The sequence below is a fragment of the Palaemon carinicauda genome, chromosome 34, assembly GCF_036898095.1.
Source record: "Palaemon carinicauda isolate YSFRI2023 chromosome 34, ASM3689809v2, whole genome shotgun sequence".
Taxonomy (NCBI): domain Eukaryota; kingdom Metazoa; phylum Arthropoda; class Malacostraca; order Decapoda; family Palaemonidae; genus Palaemon; species Palaemon carinicauda.
The window spans coordinates 24,326,299-24,338,529 of NC_090758.1; the positions used below are offsets into that span (position 1 = coordinate 24,326,299).

A 12,231-nucleotide genomic window follows, 5' to 3' on the forward strand; every position below is an offset into this window, starting at 1 on the left:
CCACTACTACTAACCCATCTTGGTTCAATTGTATAATTCATACACTCTTCACATACAACATCCCACGTTATTGTACAAAAATATCCAGTATAAACAATTACATTATAAGATTCTTCTTTTAGTTTATAAAATTTTTCTATAAAATCGTCGGGTATTAGTTCTGGAATATTGCTGATATTGCCATTATTTCTAATAATATCTTCTCGCAGTTTAGAATAAACTCTCCATCGAATATTAGCATCAATAGTAAATAATAATACATAGGGGAAGGGTAAAGAAATATTTTTTAAATCTATATAAATAATCTTATCATTATCAATAAATTCTTTCCAAGTTGTGGAGCCCAAAGCTAATTTTTTGAACATATGAAAAAGCCAAAATGCACGATTTGATAATCTTATTTTCAATTAATTGTCGTCTCGATATAACACGCGAAAAAAAATCCACAATCACTAGAAATATCTACATTCCGTTGGCCATTAAAACTTATGGGCAAACTTAAGGGCCATACTATAGAATTAGGATTAGGATTAGTATTCATTTCAAAATTACTACTACTACTACTACTACTACCACACCCAAAACATCAAATTATAGCGGTGAATCGTAATGTTATATTATATTTATATTATTATCATTAGTATCAAGTATGGAAATATTTTTTAAAATAGTTTAAGCTAAATATAACTTAGATTTGCTGTCTCTTCACCAGAAAATAATAACTCATCGTTGGCGTAATTTTTAATGGTATAGTCTTGTTTGCTCATAAATTCTATATCATTATTAATATTTTTATCATCATCATCATCATCATCATCTATTATATTTATGTTATCATTATATATAAAATAATTCTTCGATACTTCAAAATTCGAATGGTAACGGTAATGTTACAAAATTAAGTAATTCTAAGGAGAAAAAATAAAAATTACCAACACCCAAATATATACTGCATACTAATTTCTCAACATATCTCTCTTCTTGTCTCACCAATGACAGCTGCCCTCCTCTTTTTTCTTCGATGCGTACTACTGTCCCCTTTAATATCTTCCTTTTCTTCACCGTCATTAGTTACAGGGCTCGAGAGAGGCATTACTGAAGTAACACGCCGTCTTATGGTTTCACGAGAAGTTCCCTTAAACACAGCGTCCGAGCCAAAAAGTAAATGAGTATCATCATGCAGGTTAGGGAGAAATTTCAAATTTGCAATTAATTTCTCAATGTTTCATATTAACATAATGCCAAATTCTGTTTCATAGAACGCACACTGACCACGATGACCAAAACTAACCACCTCTTCCAAGAGACAATGCGCTGAATTTGCGCCCGGGACAAACTGAATGTTTGATATGTCTTTATTTATCCTCATCAAGAAACTCATCTAAAACCTTAAAACCATAATTTCTAAATCTTTTAACAGCTTTACATAGGCCGGGTATTTCCGACGAATCTAAATTTAAATCTTGGTGACAAAAAGCTTCTATATTATGCACTGTTTTCCCAATCTTAACATAAATTTGAACTATCTTTGTACGACAGAGTTTTGATCCAGTCATTCCACGGAGATATAAGTTAACATTATCATGAACAACTTTGAAACGCCGACCTTATAAAGAACGCGCAGAAATGAAATTAAATTGGCAACCTGAATCCATCAAACTTCTTATTTTACTACGGCCCAACATACAAGAAAATGTAGGTGAAAATGAATATCGATTTCTGAGAGCTTTATTCATTCCTCTTAGGAAAAAATACTAAAAAACAAAATAAAAAAAACAGAAGGAATTTTTTTTTTATAACAAGAGCAGAGTAACAATAACTTTAATGTCAATATTGGATAAAAAAAACTTTAAAATTAAAAATATTAGATTCTTTATTCTTCTATTATCTATTTATTCTAAATACTAAGTTCACCAATAACAACAATGGAAAATAAAGTCTTTCTTCATCATATATATATACAAAAAAAGAAAAACAAATTTATGTATTTGGAACAAGATTGTTTGTAAATATTTCATGAGTTGATTTATTGGTTACTATAGCATCAACCATCGGCGCCTGTACTTTTTGCCAAACTTCCAAGAAGATTGAATATAATCTTCCAAAACAAAGTTCTACATATGTGAAACTATTATGATGAATATAAAATTTCTTCAATTTACCGAAGAGAAAATGAGGTGATACTGTGATGAAATGAAAACAAGGACGTAAACAGTATTTACAATAATACAAGCGATAATAATTAAGTATATACACAAGTATATGGAAATTTTTTTCTGTGCCAAAACATATATGGAAATCTTTGCCAAAACACTTAAATATTGGTAAATCTTCAATGCGTCTCATGTGAAAATATTCTGTGAATTCGTGCCTCCCACTACTACTAACCCAGCTTGGTTTAATTGTATAATATATACACTTTTTACATACAACATTCCACGTTCTTGTACAAAAATATCCAGTATAAACAATTACATTATCAGATTCTTCTTTTAGTTTATAAAATTTTTCTACAAAATCGTAAGGCATTAGTTTTGGAATATTGCTGATATTGCCATTAATTCTAATATTATTTTCTCGCAGTTTAGAATAAACGCCCCATCGAATATTAGCATCAATGGCAAATAATAATACATAGGGGAAAGGCAAAGAATTATCTTTTAAATCTATATCAATAATCTTATTGTTATCAATAAATTCTTTCCAAGTTGTGGAGCCTAAATTTAATATTTCAAACATAGGAAAAAGCCAAAATGGATGATATAATAATCTTATTTTCAAATGATCGTCGTCTCGATATAACACGTGAAAAAAAATCCATAATCACTAGAAATATCTACATTCCGTTGGCCATCAAAGCTTAGGGGCCATACTATATCATCAGGATTAGGATTAGTATTCATTTCAAACTTACTACTACTACTACTACTACTACTATTACTACCACACCCAAAACATCAAATTATAGCGGTGAATCGTAATGTTATATTATATTTATATTATTATCATTAGTATCAAGTATGGAAATATTTTTGAAAATAGTTTAAGCTAAATATAAATTAGATTTTCTGTATCTTCACCAGAAAAGGATAACTCATCGTTGGTGTAATTATTAATGGTATAATAGTCTTCTTCGTTCATAAATTCTATATCATTATTAATGTTTTTATTATTATCATCATCATCATCATCACCATTATCATCTATTATATTTATGTTATCATCATAACAATAATTTTCTTTCTCTGTTTCACGAAGAATAAAACACTCGTCTTTTACTTTACTTAGCGCTGGTAAATTTCCAAATTCTTTTCCTTTTTCTATTTCTTTGTATTTCTTTAACAATATTTCCATACTTGAGTCCACCGAATAATATTTTGGTGGGTTTGTCAGACAGAGAATAATTTTCGTCATTCACCATCTTTTCGGTGCCTTCTGTAACGTAATTTTTAAATTTTTCTAAAATTAATTGAATGTGGTTCTTTTCGGGATTCAGGCTATTTCCTTGATTTAAATAATGTTTATTAAGTAACTTAATGGATCTATGTCCCAATAAGCGTGCAGTCATATTTGCGGCGATATATGGATTTTTGTTTATCGAACATAATAAAGTTAATGTTCGCGTTGACCAATCTGCTCTTAAAGAATGTAACCCTGCCCCTTTTATGTTATTTTCTTCTTTTTCTTCTTCTTCTTCTTCTTCTTCTTCTTCTTCTCCTTCTTCGTCATTATTAATATTGTTATCATCTTCGTCAGAGTTATCTTGGTTTCGTTCAACAAATAATTTATCGACCGCCCACTGCAAACATTTACGAAATGCCTTTCTACATGCTGGATAATTTGAACCGGCAAATATTTTTGTGTCTAGAAATTCTTTAGATTCTTTATTTGGATTATCTATTAGCAACTTTTTAATCTTTAACGCCAAATATAGAATTAAATGTTTTTTGTAATATAAAATTGGAGCACCTTGAAATAAAACATTTCTCATTTGACGTCCTTTTCCTTTTCTAACTGGTATGATAATCATATCTTTTGAATATCCTTGTGCTATATCTCTAAATGTTAAAGAATCTGCTTCTGCTGATCTTAATCCAGAATAATATATTAAAAAAGATTTATGTACGTGATCTCTATTGGGACAAGTTTTATATAATCTTAACATACATAAAGCAATTTCTCCATGCGTAAATTGGGGTTTATTGGAAATGGTACTGTTGCATGCTCTATACTTATTTTTTCCCTATTAAAATTTGGGTTTTGGTTTTGCCATTTCTTAGCCCGTTGTTGGGACGATAATATTTTTATTAAGAACACGAATTTCAGTTGCTATAGTTTGGGTACTGTTTTATTCCATTATTTAAAGGATCGTCAACATATTTTTCGATCATTTTTTGGTGATATCAGAGATTCTTTTCCATAATGGTGTAATTTGTAGCGACAGAACTTTAAAATTATTGATTTGTAATTTTTTAAACTACCTTCTCTTAATATTTTTCTCGGTCTAGTAATTGGCATTCCAATACGAATACGCCCAGTTCTTGGATTAAAATTATTCATTGCATATGGTTTGTTATAATTTTTGCAAATTTGTTTTACATTAGACGCATTTAGATAATTTGATAAATTATTTAAAAATAGAATATCCCCCCCCCAAAACATGGCGTAATATAAGTTTCATTTTCACCAATATTATCATTGTTCATTTTTCCTTTTCTTTTAATATTGGGAAATAATATTTGATATAATAATAATAATTTTATCTATTGTCTATAGTGAATATTTAAATATAATTTAAAAATCAAGTACTTCTTTAATTATATAAAATATGCACACACTTGAAATATTACTTTAGTTCAACGTATAAGTAAATAAGTTAGCCAACCGACAAAACAAATAATAAAAAAAAATAGAAAAGGAGATTATTCAATTTATCACAAAAAAATGGGATTATATAAAAACCACAATAACTTGTGTTTTGCTTTGTTTTCTGTCATTGCTAAAATAGAAAGAGAATCCAATAACGGAAATGTTGGTATCGGTGTTCATGGTATAATTAAAACTCTAGCGCCATTAGTAAATGGTGCTAGTGGTGTTACTGCCCAACATATTAATATTCCAGATTTATTAGATGCTATTAACAAGCAACCATCAGCAGAATCTAAAGTTAAAGTTGCAGTGGGAATATATGCGAGAGGGGAAAAATTGGGCATACCATTATCAGATAATTATATGACAACAAGCCTATCAGAATCATCAAAAGCCATACGCCGCATCAATAAATTTCTTTTTGATAAAACCCACATGAATAATGTTATGGATCCAACAATAGGAAATGACGTAAAACTTTATATTTCGGGTGTTACAAAATTGGATGATATTTGGAAAGAACACTTTGAAGATTATGGAAGCGGAGAGTTTTTCATAAACCCTAATAAACAAATTACAGTAAGCGTAATTGGCGGGGATTATTCATACCTGCCAGAAAGTCTCATGTCGTATGAAGTTGGAGCTGATATATATCAAATGCATCTTGATGGCGGTGACTATCTAGTTGTTGCTATTCCAAATAAGATTGCTTCATTTGATGAATTAATAGAATTAAACGAAAAAATTGATTAGGGATCATTACATCATACTTTTAACAAAAAAATTTCTACTAAATTAATTCTACCAACATTCAAAGTAAAATATAACTCTATGAATTTAGATAAAGCATTTTCGTTTGCTGGTCCAGAAGCAACGTGGAACCTATCACGTTTATTTGATGATGACCGAGACATTTCAAACATTTCAAAAAACAAAGATTTTAAATGTCCAAATATTCTGTTAACTACGAGCTATGAAATAACAGTAAATGACCGTGGATTTTCAAGTTCTTCTGTCTCTGCTTTATATTGTTATGATTGTAATAACAATAAAATTATAACCGAGATAAATAGGCCCTTTTTATATGGCATTTTAACAAAAAATGGAATGGTGATTGATATGGGCATTATAATGAACCCGGAATAATCATAAAGATTATAATAATAAAGTTTTTTTAATAATTATATATTAATATCTATTTTATTATTATATTTAAGAATTTAAGTTTTCTCATTAAATACATTTAATATGGAAATGACGGGTCCTTGTTTATCTTATAAGAAATTGGGTAATGATAATAAAATAACAAAATTTAAGTCTAGATTACTCCTAAAAATTCCCATAATTTATGTATCTATTGATATGAAAGTATACCCCCCGAGTATTTTACCCATTCATATTATAACATTAAATCCAATGAATCATTGGAATATTTTCCCAGAACTCTCGAAACACCAATCATTTTACCAAAAATATGCCTATTAAATTTAAAATAGAATTTATAAAAGTTTTACTTAATAAACTAAACAGAAAATTTGAAATTGTTAATGATGAATATATATATATGAATATGGGGATAATAGTAATGTTAATGATATAATTTATGAAAACAATAAAAAATGTTATACCAAACAAGTATCAAACGAGGAAAAAAAACTTATTCACTGCATTATAGGAGACAACATTTTATTATCTGCATATAAGAATAAATATAACCAAATATTTCTGTCATATTCTTATCCTTGTTTTTTAAAGTTTTGTTATTTACACGCCAATCGAATTAAGAAACATACTTTTGAATTAAGATTTAAATGTACTTTGTAATAGTGTTTTTGAACAGTCTCCGCTAAGTTGACCGTCCATTAGTGTTCTCTCTAATTTAACATTTTTGTAAGAAGATAAAACTTATTTTTTCTGTTGTCTATTGCCTCTAATTTCACATTCAACTTTTCCGATTTGTTCATTATCATTATTTGGATTAGTTAAGATTATTGGATTCATTTTTATTTTATTTTTTTGAACCTTCAGGGCGACCGGGCTTGCGGTTATTGGGTGAAGAAACCGACGACCTTCTTTGTCTTGGTGTTCTTTGTTTATTTTTACTCGTACTTGCCTTTCTGTTTCTAGTGCCCCCCTGATCACTGGTACTTTTCCTTCTAGTTCTATTTCTTTCGTTTTTATCATTACTACTTGTACTTTTCTTTAATTTTTTTCTGTTTTTGCTTATACTGCCCCTTCTTTTCATCTCCCTTGATGGCTTACTGGATGTATTAGAATTTCTGCGCTTTCGAATATTACATTTGCTACAATATTTTTTGTTTTTCATTTTCTCCCTGGGTTGTTGGGATGAATTAGGTAATACTATTTGATTATTGTTATTATTATTATTATTATTATTATTAGTCACAAGGGGTAGAAAATTTGCTGGTGGTGGTGGTGGTGGTGGTGGTGGTGGTGATGGTGATGATGATATTGGTAGCAGAGACTGCTGAAAACTATTATTATTGTTATTATTTCCAGTATATGGGACTATATCGGTACCCGATGGCTGATAAGGGACTAAATGTAATTGTTGTTGTTGTTGTTGTTGTTGTTGTTGTTGTTGTGGGTAATTTGGATTTGTATCATGTGGATAGGGATTATTAAGAATTGCTGGCTGTGGTGGTGAAAATAAATTAGAATTCAAATTATTATTATTATTATTATTATTATTATTATTATTATTATTATTGTTTCCAGCATATGGGACCATATCGGTACTCGGTGGCTGATAAGGGACTAAATGTAAATGTTGTTGTTGTTGTTGTTGTTGGTAATTTGGATTTGTATCATGTGGATAGGGACTATTAGGAATTGCTAACCGTGGTAGTGGTGGTCCGGGAGAAAATGGAATGTAATTATTAAAATCAATATTATTGTTGTGCATTTCTACTGGTACCTGAGAAGAACTTGGGTTGGTAATTCTATTTGTAATTTTCTTTAAATTTTCCATAAAGTTCATATTTTTTATATATCTATATTTGTATTAGTATTGATTTTTTCATCTTGAATATAAAATGCTACATTTTAATATATATGAATATGTAAAAATAACATTTTTTTAAATATCAAAATGAAATTGATATGTTGGCTAAATTCAATCAATAATTAGAAGAGATGTCATGTTTTCATTGGTTAAATAAAAAATGGTGATATTGCCAAATAAAAATGATGCTTATAACAGTTTTATACTTAATAAAAACCAAGACCAGTTTTGGATAATTGGAGGATATAACGATACTCACAACGATGAAACATATTTTTATATTTTACGCCCAACTTGTTATGAAATACAAGTAAAAACTATTTCAAAGCCCTTATCAAAAAACAAAATTGAACAAATAAAGGCATCAGAACTGAAGGAGAATCCTTATTTAGATATTAACAAATATCGAAATTTTATTAAGGATTTAAATGAAAATAGTGAAAATAATTCGTGTATGAATGTAAGTTATAAAATAGACAACGATATCGTACTGTTGAATGAAGATATAATAAGTGAAGTCTTGAAACTTTCAACAATTGTTATGCAAAATATCCATGACCACAATAAAGCAAAAACTATAGAGTATAATATTCATGAAAATATTTATAACACTGAGGAAACCATTTATAATTTAGAGGATATTATGTGTGGAAATATTAATGTTGTATGGTTAATGGGAAAATATACAAAATTCAATAAAATGAATGACGAGGATACTATATACCTCATAAAAATTCCATCTCAGAAAGAAATTCAGGAGAGAAAAGTAGTAGATTATCTTCCTTCCAGAAATACTTTATTTCGGGTCAGAGAAACAGAAATTCTCAAATATATCAAAGAAAACTTATATAGTTTTCCAAATGTATATGAAATTGAGAACCATCGAGATCGAAATCCTATTATACGATGTGTTAGTAGTTGTATGGATCCAATTGATGTATTTTTACTTCAGTCTAATGTAATAAAATATTGGGAAAATGCTATACAAAACATTAAGCTATTCGATACAATTTGGATATTTTTAATAAAAAAGGGAAAGGTTTGTTATAATGATGTTTGTTATTGTATAATTCCCTCAGAACAAGAAATAATTAAAGGGAAAATAGATTTATTTGCTATACATAACCGCATTCGAATTATTATTGGAGATTTTATGAATTCTTTAGCTCCTATGGAAATAAAAACTGAAAATATTCCAGTTTATAATTTTCTGATAAATAATGATAGTAATATCATAGAATTAAGAACAAAAAATAATACCCTTCGCCCAAAGACGCTTTTAACCTCTATAAGAAAATCAATATTTACAGATTTATTTGATTTGTATGATAAAAAACACGTCCCCGAAAGAATTTGCTCAACCAATGATAATGAGATTTGCGTGTTAAATAAAGACGAAAATATATCTAATTGTGCCTATGTATGTACGAAAATAATAAAAAAGGAATTACAAAACAAAACCATTGAAAAACCATTATCAAATGATAAATTGTTCAGAGTAAAAAGTAATATTTTAAATATATGTTTGGGTGATTCAAATGCTTTTGACCATGGAACTAATGGGTTAAGTGTGAATATGTATATTTCTAATGATTTAAAAACATTGGCGAAAAATAATGCTATAATTATAAAACAATTAGATGTCTATAAAGAAAATAACTATCACAAGGAAATGGAAATCAACCAAGAAAATTTGAAACAAATTTTATTACAAGATTATCAAAATAGTTTGACTTCATTTCATAATACCAATGCTCTTCAGAAGCGTAAATGGGAAAGCGAAACATTTGAAACCAACAAAAAACTACGATACACAAAGATTGGTTGACTTATATATCATTGTCTTACAACATCCAATAATCATTTTAAAATCAATTGAATAATGAGATGACAACAAATAAAATAAAAAAAATCAATCAGTAATGTGGGACTATTTCATTCCCTTTGTTTCGAGTATGATTAGATACGGATCCTTCTATTTTTGCCGTTGTTTCTTTTTTTATTCATTGATTATCTTTATTTTCATTATTACTATCATCCTCTTCTTTTCTGGTAAGGGTTATATATTTGTTGATCCCCTTATCACTGGGGGCCAGGTTACAACTGTATAAATCCAATGTGTCATTATTGTGATTATAACTACTGCCCAAAAATTCTAGATTTTCATAACTCATCACATAATTATATATGTGTTTGTTATAATTTTACATATCATCAACTGAACAAGGAAAGTAAGACTTTGCCAATACGGGCCTATAAAATATCTCTTTAAACTTATATAATCGTAACTGTTGATCTCGAAAATTTTTTTGAGAATATGGAAAATATTTTGTAATAACATTTTCACACATATTAAAGACTTTATCATTTAAATAATTAGAAGATTTGTGGTGATTTGAAATAATATAATCAAACTTTACATCTATATCAAATAACGTATTTATATAGGTTTCAATTGTTAAAAGTTCTGGTTTAGATATAACTACATATATCTCACTAATAATCTTTTCGTCCTTTAAAATATATTCTATCCAATTTTGTTTTTTTGTTAACTTTTTAGATAATTCTACCATGTTTTTGTCGTGGAAAGTATAATCTGAACAATAATATAAATCGAGCATTGAAAATATATATACTGGAAACCTTGGGGGGTCGATGTTTGGCATATTATGGATATTTAATTGTCTCCGCTTTAAATGATTGGTTGCTACCTTAGATATACTTTTATCAAATCTTAAGTGATCTTTTTCGTTCAACATAATAACATTTGGAAACCCATCAAGTAATACATGAAACATATTTGAAATATATGTATTAACTGCTTCTCCGCAAAGGGCGCCAAATTTATCATATATTTCCAGGCACAAATTTGCGTGCATATCATAAGAAAATAATGGCACCGTGTTTGGTGTTATAAATAATCTATTTTCATATTGATTTGGTTTATCATTTTTCCGCGCATCCAAATAATTATATGAGACTCCTATATTTAAAAAATTTTTAAATTTGTCCAAGAAATCGTCTGGTGCATCTTTTATTTCCTTTTTTTTTAATAAATTCACAAATAAGTTTAAAACATTTTTTCATTGTATCCCTTCGTACAATACAAACATCAAATCCATTTTTTTTAAAATATATTCAAATATATCTTTTCTGTGGTAATTTTTATATAAATTTGTAGTTCTACATAAATCAATATTAAAATTTGGAAAAAATTCTTTTATATTCTTAAAATTACTTAACACACAAGCTTTATGAATAGTCTCAAAAAATCGATCATATTTATTAAGTAATATAAAGGCCTGTAAAAATACAACATTCAATTTCTGGTTATCTTTAAAAGAAATTATATCAATTTTATTATATAAAGATATCAAGCGTCCATATGAATTATTATTTATAAAATTAGCAAATGCACTATGATTATCGTGGCATTCACAATAACAACCATCTTTAAATGTCAATAATTTTTCTTTAATACAAGAAAATTGAATGGGATAGGGGATTATCATCGTTATATAGATACAATCTTCAAAATTTCTACCGCGTACTGTTGTTGTTACATGTTCTACACCATATCCACGAAAAATTTGATCATTGCTAGTAACTTTATATTCATCTGAAACCCGATAGTAAACATCGCCCCTTTTCTTCTTTAATAAAAACATGGTCTTTATAACTAAATGTTTAATTCAAGAGAATTGACTGATCAATATATACACGTATAATATATATGTATCTCTTGTTTTTGTTATATATATATATATATATATATATATATATATATATATATATATATATATATATATATATATATATATATATATATATATATATATATATATATATATATATATATATATATATATATATATAGGAAAAACGAATAATAATATTTTTGTTTATTTAATATAGATTATTTTTATTTGAAATTCATACAAAACAACGGATTCCTAATTAAGGGATTAAGTAAAAAAATAAGATAAGCAACGATTTCACACAAATAACATAATCATAACCCAATTCATAAATTTAGTATAGGAAACGTAAAAAAAATCACTTATAGTTACGTTTTAATAAAAGCTTGATAATATTTAGTTTGAATGCATTCGAGGTGGAATACAGACCCACACTCAATACACTGATTATACATTAACCGGGATTTCTTATCCTTTTTCATAATTGTATTAAGGGTCTCGCAAGTTTTACATCTTAATAAATTTCTTTACATTGGACCTTAAAATATTTTCCATATCATTTAATGTATACTTCCCACGCAGGACCAATTCATTGTTAGAGTTTATACTTGTATTAATACAACCAAGTTCAGATGAAAT

The 12,231-nt window shown here is 27.8% G+C and overlaps 1 pseudogene; it reads left to right on the plus strand.

The window, feature by feature from the left end:
- The window catches only part of LOC137626769 (heat shock 70 kDa protein-like), a 49,680-nt pseudogene that overhangs the window by 17,659 nt on the left and 19,790 nt on the right, over positions 1–12,231 (plus strand).